We start from the raw sequence: 17603 nt of genomic DNA, 5'->3' as shown, positions 1-17603 counted from the left end.
GCACCTGCTGCCATTTTTCTGCATCCCAGTTCCTGTGTTTTCGTGCATAGTTGAGTCGCTTGGCCTTGTTTCCACGTCGGAGGTATGGCTTTTTGGCCGCAAGTCTTCCATGAAGGCCACTTCTGACCAGACTTCTATGGACAGTAGATGGGTGTACCAGGGTCCCACTGTTTTCTGCCAATTCTGAGCTGATGGCATTGCTGTACATCTTCCGATTGCGAAGGGAAGTAAGCATGATGTGTCTTTCATCTGCTGCAGTAAGTTTCCTTGGCCGACCACTGCGTCTACGGTCCTCAACGTTGCCCGTTTCTTTGTGCTTCTTCAAAAGAGCTTGGACAGCACATCTGGAAACCCCTGTCTGCCTTGAAATTTCTGCCTGGGAGAGACCTTGCTGATGCAGTATAACTACCTTGTGTCTTTTTGCTGTGCTCAGTCTTGCCATGGTGTATGACTTTTGACAGTAAACCTTGTTAGCTGAGTTTGACTGTTCCTCACCCAGTTTTATTCCTCCTACACAGCTGTTTCTGTTTCAGTTAATGATTGTGTTTCAACCTACATATTGAATTTATGATCATTAGCACCTGTTTGGTATAATTGTTTAATCATACACCTGACTATACGCCTACAAAATCCCTGACTTTGTGCAAGTGTACCTAGAAGAATTGAGGCAAAGGGTGGTCACAGCAAATATGGATTTTTTTTTAGAGTTTTCTTCTGTTCACTCACTTTGCATTTAGTTAATTGATAAATATAATCTATTAACATGTCTATTTTTGAAAGCATTCTTATTCTATTTATTATCCTTACAAGGTACACAGTATTTGAGACAGTTTAGGTTTCTGTGAATGGAAGCATAAGTGCGCTTTCCATCCAATTATCAAGCGAGTTTATAAGTTACTCTGTACAATTGCTACAAAAATAGTAGCAACATGAGGGTGAAAAAAATGGTTTTCCATCCATTGCAAATTCTAGGGAATAGCCTAATTTGCATATGTTGCTACGTTTTCAGGTTATTCACAAGAAATATATTCACTAAATGATGTTCCATACATTTTTTTACTCGCTCGCTAGTCTAGTGAGTATATTCTACTGAGTTAGATCTCCCAAAAAAATAAAAAATAAATCAATGAACATTGGCTGTTTCACAAAACCAACAATAACATGTACAACCAGCATGGGAAAACTGAACCTACAGTGACTGTCAAAAGTGATGTAAATAAGTGTTGCTGCGTAAAAGGTATAAAACCTGCAGCATTGTTTTCACATATTTTCCCATGAGTATATAGGTTGCTTATTCTATTTCTGCTCTTTTGTTAGAAGTCTTCCAATGTTGTGTAACACAGTGTCGACAAGGATGCATACTACTAAACTGCATAAACAGAAAGAAAAAAAAGTTATAAAGCCATTTAAAAAGTGTGTGTGTGTTTAAAAAGACTAAAGTACAACCTTCCACAGAATACAATTTTATTTTGCATGGATATAAAATCCTTGTACCCCTGTGTCCCTCATAAAGAAACTTTAGAAGCCTGTCAAAAAGCACTGGATAATAGACTAGATAAATCAATACCAGCAGCAGAGGTGCTGAACATGATCAACGTAGTTTTTAAAAACAGCTATTTTGTTGATAAGAATTACGAAACAAAAACGATGGTACAGCAGTAGGATCTAAATTAGGAATGCATTTTGCCAGTACATACATGGGGAAATGGGAAGAACAATTACTTAGAAAATCAGAAAGAGAACCTTTACAATACATTTGGTTTGTAGATTATGTTTTGGGGGTTTGGACACATGGAGAAGAATCTCTCTTCCAGTTTCATAAAATGGCAAATGAAATACAGCGATATTAAGGTGGACCTTCGATGGACAAGAAATATAATTTTTAGATACTACTAAAACTTGAAGGTTCAGCTGAGAATGACCTCTTCCGTAAACCTACTGACATGCACCAGTATTTACACATGTCCTCTGCACATACAGTTCACACTAATAGGGCAATCCCAAAGGGTCTAGGAATAAGAATACAAAGAATATGCTCTAAAAAAGTGACTGTAAAACAAAGAAATGTATTAAAAACAAATTTTAAAAAAGAGGATACAAAGAAAGAATTATAGAGACAGTTAAGAGAAGTGGATAAACTAAAAAGAGATGATCTACTAGATTATAAAAATAGAGATAAAAAGGTCAAAAGAGTCCCATTAGTAATGACTTACACTAAACATTTGCCCAATATTTCTAAGATAGTTTAGAAACACTTGCGGATTCTACATAATTCAGAAAATTTTTAAAAAAGGATTTCTTAAGGCCCCAGTTGTAGCATTCGAAAGAGAAGCTAATTTAGGTGATATTTTAGTTCACAGTAAACATAAAAGAATAATTGACAGAATAGGTTCTACAAATGCACTTGCACTAGTACATGTAAAGTGTGGACAAAAGTAAAAATATAATTAGAACATAAGAAAGTTTACAAACGAGAGGAGACCATTCGGCCCATCTTGCTTGTTTGGTTGTTAGTAGCTTATTGATCCCAAAATCTCATCAAGCAGCTTCTTGAAGGATCCCATGGTGTCATCTTCAACAACATTACTGGGGAGTTGATTCCAGACCCTCACAATTCTCTGTGTAAAAAAGTGTCTCCTATTTTCTGTTCTGAATGCCCCTTTTTCTAAACTCCATTTGTGACCACTGGTCCTTGTTTCTTTTTTCAGGCTGAAAAAGTCCCTTGGGTCGACACTGTCAATACCTTTTAGAATTTTGAATGCTTGAATTAGGTCGCCACGTAGTCTTCTTTGTTCAAGACTGAATAGATTCAATTCTTTTAGCCTGTCTGCATATGACATGCCTTTTAAGCCCGGAATAATTCTGGTCGCTCTTCTTTGCACTCTTTCTAGAGCAGCAATATCTTTTTTATAGCGAGGTGACCAGAACTGCACACAATATTCAAGATGAGGTCTTACTAGTGCATTGTACAGTTTTAACATTACTTCCCTTGATTTAAATCCAACACTTTTCACAATGTATCCAAGCATCTTGTTAGCCTTTTTTATAGCTTCCCCACATTGTCTAGATGAAGACATTTCTGAGTCAACAAAAACTCCTAGGTCTTTTTCATAGATTCCTTCTCCAATTTCAGTATCTCCCATATGATATTTATAATGTACATTTTTATTTCCTGCGTGCAGTACCTTACACTTTTCTCTATTAAATGTCATTTGCCATGTGTCTGCCCAGTTCTTAATCTTGTCTAGATCATTTTGAATGACCTTTGCTGCTGCAACAGTGTTTGCCACTCCTCCTACTTTTGTGTCGTCTGCAAATTTAACAAGTTTGCTTACTATACCAGAATCTAAATCATTAATGTAGATTAGGAATAGCAGAGGACCTAATACTGATCCCTGTGGTACACCGCTGGTTACCACACTCCATTCTGAGGTTTTTCCTCTAATCAGTACTTTCTGTTTTCTACATGTTAACCACTCCCTAATCCATGGACATGTGTTTCCTTAAATCCCAACTGCATTTAGTTTGAGAATTAATCTTTTGTGCGGGACTTTGTCAAAAGCTTTCTGGAAATCTAAATAAACCATGTCATATGCTTTGCAATTATCCATTATCGATGTTGCATCCTCAAAAAAAATCAAGCAAGTTAGTTAGACAGATCTCCCTTTCCTAAAACCATGCTGACTGTCTCCCAGGACCCTGTTACCATATAGGTAATTTTCCATTTTGGATCTTATTATAGTTTCCATAAGTTTGCATATAATAGAAGTCAGGCTTACTGGTCTGTAGTTACCTGGTTCAGTTTTGTTTCCCTTTTTGTGGATCGGTATTACGTTTGCAATTTTCCAGTCTGTCGGTACCACCCCTGTGTCAAGAGACTGCTGCATGATCTTGGTTAGCGGTTTGTAAATTACTTCTTTCATTTCTTTGAGTACTACTGGGAGGATCTCATCCGGCCCAGGGGATTTGTTTATTTTAAGAGCTCCTAGTCCCTTTAACACTTCTGCCTCAGTTATGCTAAAGTTATTTAAAACTGGACAGGAACTGGATGACATGTGGGGCATGTTGTCAGTATCTTCCTTTGTAAAAACTTGTGAAAAGTAATCATTTAACATATTTGCTATTTTTTATTCTACGATATTCTACGATTTTGCCATTTGTATCTCTTAAACATTTAATCTCCTCTTTGAATGTTCTCTTGCTGTTGTAATATTGGAAAAACATTGTGGAATTGGTTTTAGCTCCCTTAGCAATGTTTATTTCTATTTCTCTCTTGGCCTTTCTAACTTCCTTTTTGACTTGCGTTTGCAGTTCTGTGTACTCTTTCTGCGTACTTTCTTTTTGGTCCTTTTTTAATGCTCTGTAAAGTGCCTTTTTTCGCTGAATATTTTTTTTAATTGATCTATTAAACCATTTTGAAGGTCTCCCTTCTGTTTTTTTGTTGATTTCTCCCCCCTTCCTTTCTAGTTTAAATGCTTCTGAACCTGCTCGAGGATCTTTTCTCCGAGTAGACTAGTTCCCTTGTTATTTAAATGCAGTCCATCTCGTCTATACAGATAGTCCTCGTTGTAGAATGTGGTCCAATGATCAAGATAGGTGAAGCCTTCCCGTGTGCACCACGTCTTCAGCCATGCGTTTTGATTAATTATTTCCAGCTGTGCATATGGTCCTTTGCAAGGTGCCAGTAGTATACCAGAAAATACCACAGTTTTGGTTTTCTCTTTTAATTTCCTTCCTAGCTCTCTGAATTTGTTTTGCAGGGATTTTGGTCTGTGTCTTCCAATGTTGTTTGTTGAAACATATACGACGTAAAACATTGTCAATTATGAAAAAAACCTAGTTTCCAGCAAGTGTACTCAAATTTTTGACTGGTAGTGTGTGTGTGTGTGTATGTGTGTGTATTATATATGTGTGTGTGTATTGTAGCGGTGTTTTAGCCTTAATAATCACTTTAACAAAGTTGCTGTCAACCACAGCTCACGCTTCTATAAGTCAGCTTTCTCTTCTCTTTAGCTCTTTCTATCGTCTCTGTTCTTTTCTAAGTCCAACCCCAGGATCCAGCTTTCAGCTTTTGTAGGAGAGATGGAGGGAGGCGGTGCCCGTTCCAGCCAATCCAGAACGGACACCTCACCCTGCTGTAAGGTTCCAGAATGACAGGTGTATGGAAATCTCCCAGCCTAGGTGCCTCATCTGGGGATTGGAACACTCTAGATGAAACAGGGTGGGGCCCCAGCCTGACCGCAGGTAACTTCGCTGGATGGGAAAGTGCTGGCTGAGTTCTTGCGTTCACTCCAGCGCCCTGACCACGCCCCGACCCGCGGGGTGCGCTCTTCCAGGTTGTCAACAAGCCTTCAGCATGCCGGCCCCTCCCATCTCACCAGCCCGCCTCGGGATCTGCTGTTACAATAGATATATAATAATTTATTTAATATATTTTATTTATTTTTTACTTTAAAATGTTGAGGAGGCACTCCTCTAGACCATCCACTGGTATATGCACTATTTTTATTGTCCCTTTAATGGAGACAGTTTGTTTTAAAAAAAATTCAATATTTCAAAGAGTATTAAAAAAGAGTTGGCTACCTATATTGCTTTGTAGTTTGCATCAATAGTCTCCAGGCTTTATAAGAGGATAACTCACCTTTGTAACATGAATAGGATATGCAGGTTTTCTTCAGACAGTAAAAATCTGTTGCTAGCTGTGCCCCTGATGGTTTTCTGTCCTTTCAGTCCAGGTCTTTGTTTCAACCAGATTGTAAATGAATGACTCAACCTTATAAATAATTCAGGACCTCATTGGAAGTGAGGCCTACTGCGCTATACGAATCAGCAGTGAGTGTGAGGGTCCAGTGATCATTTTATAAATTTCATGTGCCAACCTAAAGAGATGTCATCATGTGTTAGTGTAAACGAGAAAACGAGTGTGTGCCAAAGCAATGTCAAATGTGTGCTTGTATTGAAATTCCCAAATTTCTTTTAGAAACCCATGTTTATTTTGTAAAGCTAAACAAAGCATGAATAATGGTAAGCTTTGTAATCATTGTGTTCTTTTAATAAAAGCCGTTTCTCTTTAACAGAACAAAAATGAATCAAACTTGTTCTGTTTGTTTATATTACTTAGAGGTGGGCAACAATATGAAAATGTGACATCAATATCGTGCATGTGTTCTTAACATAAATAAGAATGAATGTGTGCCAAAGCAGCTGTCATATGTGCACTTGTATTGAAATTCTCTGGACTAACACGGCTACCGTTTCATATAAACACAACAGACGTTAACAGATATTTACATAAGAAAAGCTAACTTACTTTAACTTAGTGATCCATTGCTTCATAATATCCATGGAGTAACCCTAAGAACGGCCAACAGAACCAAACTTAATGCAAATAATGTTTGGTTTGGTACCTAAATGCCAATCAATGAAATAGAATGCTTAAATAATACTTTAGTGTGTGGTGTTTCTCCTACGAGACTGAAAGTGATTGTATGTATTGGATTTGTTGTATCTCAATATAAAATAAACTTGATTATCCTGTGTTAGTATATAGCGGTATGTCTCTGCTAGTTGTGCGTGTGTCTATTTATGGAGAGTTCTTGTGCTGGGTGATATTTCCGGTTTTGCTGCGCTGAAAAATGAATCCACTACAGCACTGCAAATTGATATTATTGTTAAAACTACAAGAAAACAGATGCTTAGCTTAGTAGTTAGATACACCATGTTTATTTAAACAAAAGCTCTCAAATTTTTATCAAAAGTTATTGATGAAGAAAAATCCCGCCCAGGGGATTTGTTTATTTTAAGAGCTCCTAGTCCCTCCAAATCCCATGATATCGCAGTAAGGAAATTATCTATCAAACAATATCGGTATCAAAATCGATATCGTCTCCACGAAGCAAGCCCATCTGCCTTGCCTTTCAGTGACTGAGCAATCTGCTGAAGCAGGAGAGGAGTGGAGCTCTAACAAATAATAAAAACAAGTTAGTTCTGTTTAATTATCTAATGTTTTGTTCTGTGCATATTATTTTTACTCGTAAATTTATGCTATAAAAGTCTGTGTAATACACTTTTATATGCTGCGTTTTCCATGGTTTATTTGAGACCATTTTTAAAATTTGTGTAGGATCTTTATCTTACAAGGTATAGCTGCACTGTGACCAAATGTTATTTCAATTAAAATGTTGGTAACCATGGTTTTGTTTCATGTTGAATATGATAAAAGGGGTTTTGCTATTCTTTCTAAAATATACTTCGATATTAATCGTCGATTGGCCAAAAAAAAAAAAAAAAAAATCATACAGTAGCATGCAAAAAAGTCGAACAGAAAAGTCTTGAGTCTAATTTTAAACAAAAAGATTGTGGGAACACTCCTGGTGTCTGGGAAGAGAGTTCCAAAGTTAAGGAACGAAACATCAAAAGGTGCCTGCACCAAAAGGAACTGTCCGAAAAGAAGGTATACAAAATAAGTAGGCATCAACAGAGCGCAGTGCTCGATTTGGGACATAACGCTGTATAAGTTCAGATAAATAGTCTCTTCCTCTTTAATTCAGAAAGACTCCAGTCCAGTCCATCCCTCTTTGATCTAAACAGACTTCATCTTTGAACCAAGATAAGCCAGTTTGTATGTGTTATACTTTTCACTGGAACTATTTTCTTGTCCATAGTGATTTTTTTTACTGTTATTGGAATTTTTTATTTGTTGTGTTTATTTAAATAGTAAATAAATCTACTAATTGTATAATTGTTTTATAGTAGTATAATACTGGTGCATGGTGAGCCAAGGACACCCTGGCTGACCTAGCCTGCTGTCCCTCCCCCCTGGGTGTCGGTTGGCCAATTGGGCACCGCCCCCCTAGGAGCTCCTGTCCTTGGGCGGCAAAGGAATAGCCTGGCCTTGAACCAGTGACGTCCAGAGTATAGGGCACATCCTGCACTCTACGCAGAGCGCCTTTACTGGATGTGCCACTCGGGAGCCCCCAAGTCTTGTTCCTGATGCTATCCTGCTACAAACAGCATTAAGGCACTCTAGGGCTGTGGTACTCAACTGGTCCTCTAGATCTATTCCAGTCCAGATTTTTACTCCAAGCAGGTTCTAATGTAGTTATTGAAATTGTTAAGAGGCAATTTAGGACCTGCTTGGAATAAAGACCAGGGCTCTGTTCCTCGTAGCTGGCTAACTGACTTAGCTGGATAACTCTCAGGATAAACTCCAGCGCAGGCTAATTAAAGTTAGCCGGATCTGTGTATAAAAACTTGTACTTCTACCCAATGAAAGCACTTGACACAACCCTCTAAAATGGCAACGGCCTTCCTCAGAGATCCCATAGATCAAGGAGCAATTTTAATTAGATTAGCTTTTCGTAGGGAAAGAGTATTGAGAGATCACCAAGATCCTTTACATCATTCAGATGTTTTGTATTTGAGCGCTTGTGACAGGATAGCGTGTGTGGGGACGTCAGACCAGAAATGAACACACACTGCACTGCAAGGGGATATGGTGAGTGAAATGAATGTGCTGCTGTGCGGTTTATTAAATACAGAACAATAAATGGTTTGAACAAAAACACATTGTAAAATAAAACGGCACAGTAGCCAAAACGAACAGACAATAAACAGACAGACAAACGAGTACTGTGCTGGTTCTCCAGCAAGTAGTAGCAATTGTAATCTTGAATAAATCTCCTCTCTCCCACCCATTCTCCACACACCGAACACACAACCCTGAGTGAGTGAAAACATACTGCTTTTATGCAGCTGTACCGAGACTCAATTGCTAATCAATCATTCAATTGGAGTCTCGGTGCAACTTCATGTGAATTAATAAAAGTGCAATTCCCCATGCTCAGATATTATTACATTTTACCTGCATGTGAAGTGCTGTGCAATCCTCGTGCCTAAATATAAATATACATTTTAAACACTGGTGTTACACAGACCCATTTATATCCTGTGTAACAATGACTATACACCAACATTAACACACTACACGTAACAGGCAACACAAATAAATAGCCTAGGGGCAGGGCACTTTGCCACTGCGCTATTGAGTTGGTTGGCAAGGTATCATTTACCTAATAAATCTACTTGAGCAGTACATTACCCATACCACCCGACGCAGCCGTGCGTTGACAGTAACACAGACTATAGTAACACAGACATAGGGCTGCGCTTTTTTGCTAGTGGCGCATTCCTACACTCAGTTGGCAATGCTGAAAATATCGGCCCATCAAAGTGGGCTTCTATGCAGTCGCAGATAATTTACTAGGTTATATGCAATTTAATGAATAGGTTATCCCATCGTTATCGTTTATTAAGTAGGCTACATTATTATGCAGAGTTCACCCTCAGGACAAAATGAGGCGGATTTTGTGAACAGGAAATCCTTTCACAGCATTAATGTACAAGTACTTGTGACATTATCACTTACATGAAATTAAAAATGAGCTACAATTCAGCAACTGATGCAAATAATCCAACATTTTAATGACAGTTATACAATGCCAGTGCTAGACAGTAGGTGTCAGACTATGGATAATACTGTATATCATCCATGACTTGACCTCAATTATTCTCAGATGATCTGTGACATCATTGTCGCATGTGCGTTGCTCCACAAATTAAAAAAAAACTTACGCATTTAGCGTATCTGCAATTTTTTTCCATGCTTCCTCTCTGGACTTGGCAGCAGCAGTGTTGCATTTAGTTGTGATAATGCTTTTATATTCCTCAAAACTTTCAATTATAAGCTCTTGCTCAGTCGAGCAAATCGAGTTAACGAGACACTTTTAGCCTGTATTCGCCGTCGAGGAACGGAGATCGCCTGACTTCAGTTATCGGGTTAATCGGATCTGACTAACCTCTGATTAGCCTGAATAAGTTAAACCAGCTACGAGGAACAGGGCCCTGGACTGGAATAGATCTCGAGGGCCAGAGTTGAGTACCACTGCTTTAGAGCAGGTGTCTCCAACCCTGGTCCTGGAGAGCACCTATCCAGCAGGTATTATAGGCGGTTACATCATCAGTGGCTAAAGATCGAGAACACCTGTTAATCTTCACTAATTAAGCCAATAATTGGTTCAATTAAATAACTGAGTGTGATTGGTTAAAATGAAAACCAGCAGCCACAGTAGCTCTCCAGGACCAGGGTTGGAGACCCCTGCTCTTGGGGATGGGTTCACATGATATAACCGCACTCCACTTTGCGTCATCCCTTATATCGCTTAATAGTTTTTCTCAATCACTTGATTACATTTCTCGAAACATTATCGAATTTTTCAAAACATTTAACAAAACCCCCCAAACTGTAACATGTTTTGTGAAATGACACATTTTATTTGCAAAAGGCTCTCAAAACAGCAAATACATGTTACAAAATCAAGTAAGTCCATCAAAACAGTATCATTTGTCATCTAATGAAAAGTTCTTTCTATCAGCCATTTCACAATGGCACAATAAATACTAACTATGAGCATCAATATGACATGGTCAACCCTGAGTACATGCTCTCTTTGTCTATGGTCTGCTTGTTAAGTAAACATTTCACCACAGCATGAGCTGTATTCATGTTCTCTGGGTTGATTTATATCAAGAAGATCAAAGTAGAACGAATTTCACTCAACAGGAAAAAATACTTTGACAAAAGATTTTACTTTATGCACTTACAGTAGTGTTCCTGATACACCTAATGATAAATCAAGTCCACTGAAGATACTCGGGACCAAGCTGGTAGTTATGACAAAAAGAAATATTACATAAAAAAAGCAACACCAAAAAACCCAGTGCAATTGTTTATTTATGTAATCCACTGTTTGCTGTCTGTCAGGCCACATATTCTCATCCACGTCATATTGAATAGTTTCCCTTGCAATACAGTGAGGGAAAAACCTTGTGGCATGTCAGAGCCATCCTTGGCAATCTTCTGCGGAGATTGCCAGACAACCCACATTCATGGCATTGAGAAGCAACATTTTGTCATACGGATGGTTGTCATACACCTTCCATTGCCAGGCCAAAAATAACTCCTCAATGGGGTTAAGAAAAGGCGAAACTTTTATTTAAACAGTATTACATTGTGGAAAGTAATCGATCTGTAACGCCTTTTCTTTTTCTAGCTCCATATAACCAAAGACACAGAACATCTTTATTTTGACTTTCAAATTCTTAACTGTTTCATCCATTCAGTCACAAGGTGTCTTTATATATATATAATATAATATATATATATATTTATATACAAAGTTAAAATAACCTGAAAATTTGGACTCTGCTAGGCTTTTAAACAAGACGCTGTTCTGGTATTTGCATTTCTACACATGGTGAGCATGCCCCTACCAATACAGTCAAACTGACCACAAATTATGTACAAGAGTTCCAGTGATGAGATGGAAGAGGAAGAATTTCAAACTAAATGGTATGCCGTTTACCAGTATGCAGTTCATTTATTAAAGAACATATTGTTCCCTTTCAATTCGAAGATGGCTACCAAAACATCGTTATGGGATATACTCCTGCCTATTGGTGGGTGTCACTGAGCTCTTTCTATCAAAGCTGCTGATAGGCCCTCTCCCCTCTGTGAACCCCTTGGTCCCGCCTACTGAGGGTACTTAACCGTCACGCAGGGGAGACTCGCTTTCTTTTTGCTTCTCAAGATTGGTATGGTAATACCTCTCTGTGTTGCATTGAGCCCTTTTTCTTCTAAAAAGCGCTGCATAAGCTACTGCTAGTTCCCCTGAAAGCCAGCCTTCGCCGCTTTTCCCGGAATCAGTAGTTTTAATTCGTATCCTTTATTCTGTTTCTAACTATCAGCACCTGCTCGCTCCGCGTGTCAGGCTGCTTCCCTCTGCCTGTATGTCTTAGTATGCTAAGTATTATTGTTAAGGATTGTGTGTGTTTTTCACCCTTTCTTACTTGGGAGAGCGCTATTACTCCACGAGGCTGGGCTTGCCTTGTCCCTGTTGTCGAGTTAGCCCACCAGCCACCTGCGGGTTTTTATATTTTAAAACTGTTTTTATATTACTGTGTTGTAAAAGTCAATCGCCCACTCCGGCTTCGGCCCTTTCCCCCTGTTGTACGCTACACGCTGCTCAGGTGTGTGACCACGCAGTCATGGTAGGCACCGTGCATAGCTGCTCCAATGTTTTTTAATACCGCGGTGCGTAAGACTCAGCCCGTGCTACTTCGGTATCATGGTGCGCAAGGTGCTTATTGACTCGCTGTACTGATATAGGCTAGCGTGCCGGTGCTGCACGGTACTCGGTGCACACGTTGCACATTATACATGGTGTTGCACGGTACTCGGTGAACGCGGTACTCGGTGCGCATTAGACCCGGTGTCGCAGGATACTCAGTCCACACGGTGCACATGGTATCTGGCATTAGTGTGGGAACGCAGTGCTGCACGGTACACGTTGTACATAGTGCACAGTACTCTGTGCATGACGCTCGGGTCGCACGGTGCATGCAGTGCACAGTGTTTGGCCACTGCTCAGACCTAGCGCAACAGTGCCTCGTTGCCTCTGCCTGTAGACGGTGCTCCACTCCAGTGTAGGCTACGCGCTGCCCAAGTCGTGTGACTGCACGTAGTCCAGGCTAGACACCACTGTCCAGCTACTTTGCTGTGTTTACTCTTTTTCTGTGTAACAGCCTGCATCGCTTTGTGATTGCAGTCTGCTTAAACCTCAGAGCGTTCGCTGTTTGATGTTTCCTCTGCTATTGCTGTTTAAAAGAAAGAGACGCATGATCGTCCATCGGACCCTGGCTCTGCCGTGCTCTGCTGTGGAGTTGACTCTGCTGGACTGCCTCAGCCGCCAACTCGGTGCGCCGTTTTTAAGTGGGTGTGTGTATATGTGTTTTCTTTACTGCCTTGCAGTTTAAAGAGAAAATGTAGTATGATTTCTACCGGGACCCAGCTCTGCTGCGCCTTGCTGTTGTGTTGCATACGCCGGCTTGTTCAGCCCGCCTACTTGGTAGGCTGCCGTGGTGACTGTTATTTTACCCTCACAATTGCTGCTGGGTGTGTGTTTATGTGTTTTTCTTTACTGCATTGCAGTTTGAAAAGAAAAAGTTGTAGCAACGTGATTCCTCTACCGGGACCCAGCTCTGCAGGGTCCCGCTGTTGAGTTGAATCAGAAGGCTTATTTTAGCCCGCCTATTGGCGTGCTTGGTTACCTGCCTGGCATGGGGAATGTGTTACTTTATTCCTGCATAACTCGCCGCAGCTCCATGAGCCTGTGATCCACTCTGGTATACGCTATGCACTGCCACGTGGTGTGACTGCAGGTTGAAATCCCTGAAATCACCATGGTGCAGCATCGTGTGCTCCCCTGTACTGCTCTCCTGATTGCCTACCACAGTGACTCAAACTACGTATTCACCCCAGTGTGTGATATGCGCTACCCCGGGTTGTGCTGGCTTCACGCGTCTACGCCTCGGTGCTTGGTGCCACAGCACAAGGGTGCTTCAGGGCACCAGTAGTATTCTACCTCATTCAGTGCCCTCTGTGTGTGAGTGCTTCAATACATGGCTGAGCCATCTGGTGGCTCGTCAGACTGTTGGCCTGGTTGGACAGGAAGAACCTGTTCCATGTTCCTATGGGTCCAGCGCACAGGAGGTATCTCCGCTCCGCTTCACAGGGGAGTGTCCAGTTTCCGTGTGGTAATTCGGCCTCTCCTTACCCCCGCATGTTTCAAAGTGCATGGATGCCACCCTCGCTCCCTTGAGGCGGCATTAGCCTATAAGACTGGTTGATCTGCCCAGTCGCAGGAAGGAGCAGTGGTCCACACAGTTATTTGTGATGAAGCATCTGTTTGAGACTGGGTCTCACCCTCAATGATGCTACAACCAATTAATAGCAAGCTTACCTGTCGGACGACAGAGAAGCAGCTCTCCAGCACCAACCCTCCCTGTTTCAACATGGATCGAGGGTGCCCCTTGACTTGTGCAGCAGCATTATCAGCATCAGGCTGGACTTACTGTGTATGCGCCCATAGCAAGCGTGGCTCAATTCCATCTGCATCTCAAGTGCGACAGACACCGTCGGCTGACAGTGTGTCTTGCTTGCTCAGCTTCCCTCCGCTGGTGGAGGGCTTCCTCTCACCTGCCCAAAGGAGTCCGAATAGGAGTAGTTTCCAACCGCGGGACAGTGACGATGGACGGCTGCAACTCAGGTTGGAGTGTGGTCTGCGAAAGCAGAGGAGTCAGTGGACCCTGATCGGGCCATTGGACGTCCCTGCATATCAATATTTTGGAGCTGCAGGCAGAGTTCCTTGCCAGAGAAGGCATCAGTTCTCCTAGTGGCCCCCAGGTCCCAGGAGAATCTGGTTTTCATCCCTGTGCCAGCTATTGAACGGTACGTCCTGGAAGATCCCGCTTCCCCGAGATCTCCTCAGGCACACTTGGCACCCGGAGCCAGGCAGGCTCCAGTTGTGGGTCTGGCCCCTGAAACGGACTGCTGGTCAGCCTTAGGGCTGTCAGACGCGGTCGTGGGTACACTGCCGAATGCTAGGGCACATTCCACTAGATCGCTGTACGCCTATAAGTGGAAATATTTTCAAGATTGGCGCCGTACTTACGGTCATGATCCAGTCTCCTGTCCTATGCCCGTCATCTTGCAGTTCTTCAAGATCTGCTTGAGGCTGGTATCTCACACAGGCCCTGTTTGAGCCTATATTCTCTATTGAGTTGAGCCACCTGTCCAAGAAGACAGCCTTCCTCTTGGCTATCACCTCCGCAAGTGGGTTAGTGAGCTGCAGGTGTTATCTGTGCATATCTCCTACATGCGGACTTGAGATGACGGTAGCAGAATGTCACTGCCTGCTTTTCTCCCCAAGGTGGTTACAGCCTTCCAATGAATCAGTCTGTGGAACTGGAGTCCTTTCATGCTCCACCGTTGCTTCAAAGGAGGACAGGAATTTGAACCTTCTCTGCCGGGTATGGGCATTGAGATGTTATGTGGATAGGACGAGAGTGCTGCGTCAATCTGACCAGCTCTTTATCTGCCATGGAACATGGACCCTGGGACAGCCCCTTTCGAAGCAGCAACTGTTGCAATGGATTGCGGACATGGTCTCGACTGCGTATGATGGTTCTTGCTTACCCCCACCTGGAAGGGTAGCTGCACATTCCACAATCCCTCATTGCCCTCTGTGGACACTAGGGTCCTTCAGGTTGCACGCTTGCACCGCTGACCTTGGTCAGGCAGGGCTAAGCGTCCCTTATATGATGCTATTCTTTTCTCCCTTACGACGGCTCTGGTACACGTTTTCCCATAACGATGTTTTGGTGGCCATCTTCGAATTGAAAGGGAATGTTAGTTTACCTACCGTAAACCTGGTTCCCTGAAAGAGAAGATGGCCACCAACTGTGAGGTCGCATAGGTCGACATCATGGTTTCGTCACGAAAAGAAAGCGAGTCTCCCCTGCATAATGGTTAAGTACCCTCGGTAGGTGGGACCAAGGGGGTCACCGAGGGGAGAGGGCCTATCGGCAGCTTTGATAGAAAGAGCTCAGTGACACCTACCAATAGGCAGGAGTATATCCCATAATGATGTTTTGGTGGCCATGTTCTCTTTCAGGGAACCAGGTTTACGGTAGGTAAACTAACGTTATTTACAGACCAGGAAAGAAACAGGAGGACCTGTACTGTGCAACAGTATGTTTCCCAACGCAACGCTACCTTGTCATTCATGAATAGTGAACATATTTAAATGTTACATAATTGAAATGTATTGCTTCACTCTGTGTTTCAGATGTCTTAGTTTCATGTTAAATAAACGGCAAAGAAAGAGGTGTTCATTTAGTGGAAATCCTTCATTATTTATTTATTTTTTAAATGCCTTATATTTCTGAAAGCTTCATTTCCAACCAGATGTCAAGTACCATGCAATCCCATATCAACTATCCGATTAGTTAGAGCTAGAGTTGCTGCTGCTGGAAAAAAAAAGTCTCAGCTATAAAATTGTGCGCTGCGAAACATTTCCGCTATGCTCGGTATTTTCTCGTCACTGTGAGTTCAGACTCGGCGGGCACTGCTGCACTTCTTCTGATTAAAGAAAGTTGGTGCATGCCATCTAATAGCAGATGATGAGTGCCCTCAACCACCCTTCTATAATATCATCTAGATACTCCACCCTTCTATAATATAATCTATACATCACCCTTCTATAATATAATCTAGATACATCACCCTTCTATAAATTAATCTACACATCACCCTTCTACAATATAATCTATACATCACCCTTCTATAATATTATCTAGATACACCACCCTTGTATAATATCATCTATACATCACCCTTTTATAATATAATCTAGATACAGTACATCACCCTTCTATAATATCATCTAGCACATCCCATTTTTCCACTAGTCTGAATCTGTTTTTCTTTCCAGTTTTGTTTTCCTTTAACTCTCCTTCAATACAATATATATTAATTTATTATCCACCTCCAATGCATTCAAATCATTTATTAACTACCGGCCTATCTCTATTCTGAGTGCCCCGTCTCGCAGCGACAACTTGTGTCAGGACGGATCAATAACAGTACTACATCAATCAATTTAAACCACTTTTATACAGTAACTTTGTTAACCCTTTCCAGGGCCATACACTTAGCATACTATAAGAACATAGTATACAGTTAAGAATGTACTATCCATTACGAAAGTAGAATGACTGTATTTTGTAAACAAATCAAAATAATTAAATATATATTTTTAAGCACATTGATGGTCTCGATTGTATCTCTCCATTTCTTCTAAAACAAAATAAAACGTAGTTCATGTTGTAACCATTTGTGATATTACAATACCAAAAAAATTCAATAATCTTGCAAACTCAAGCTCTGCAGCAAAATTGCGGTGCGTATTTGTTACGCATTCAATGTAAATATCATACCTTATGAATGTGTTTTCAGTGCGTAAAACACTTTATGCGGTTTATCGGGATCGCTGTACATATTAGGCTCCAAAAAAAAAAAGGAATAAGGAAAAAAATAATGAATTACGTCAACCGGGAATCGAACTGAGCATTACGAGAATACTAATGCATTCATTAGAGTCAACGGCAGCCATGGTTTCTAATACACGGTTTAACATAACGCACACAAACGCGCATTCGGGACATTTCAGCGGTGATAAACGGCACACGAGGGCATTAACACCAGTGATTTTAACCGAGTTAGACTACAATACCGGGGAGAGAAATAATACCCCTGTTCCATTGCAGTGTCATCCATTCTAGGCTTCACTACGAGCTTGATTAGCCCAGGGAACAAGCTCAGGTGTCCGATTAAACTCTCAGTAAAACCAGTACCGGCTCAAACTGCTATGCAATAGTGATAGAGGAATCGAATTTTCTTTTTATTACAAAGCTTTCTCCCCCCAAAACCAAAAACATCTGGATATTTACAGATTTTTAAGCATAACCATTTGCTATATTGGATTTTTTTTTTATTACATTTTTTTATTGTATATATTAGATTGAAAGAATCAAAATAAAACGTATAATTTATTATTATTATTATTATTATTATTATTATTATTATTATTCATTGTGGGGGAAAAATTGTTTAAGAATACAACTGATAAGATAACTGAACACCG

This window comes from Polyodon spathula, chromosome 18 (genome assembly GCF_017654505.1).
Source record: "Polyodon spathula isolate WHYD16114869_AA chromosome 18, ASM1765450v1, whole genome shotgun sequence".
Lineage (NCBI taxonomy): Eukaryota > Metazoa > Chordata > Actinopteri > Acipenseriformes > Polyodontidae > Polyodon > Polyodon spathula.
Note: the sequence above shows the minus strand (reverse complement) of the source record.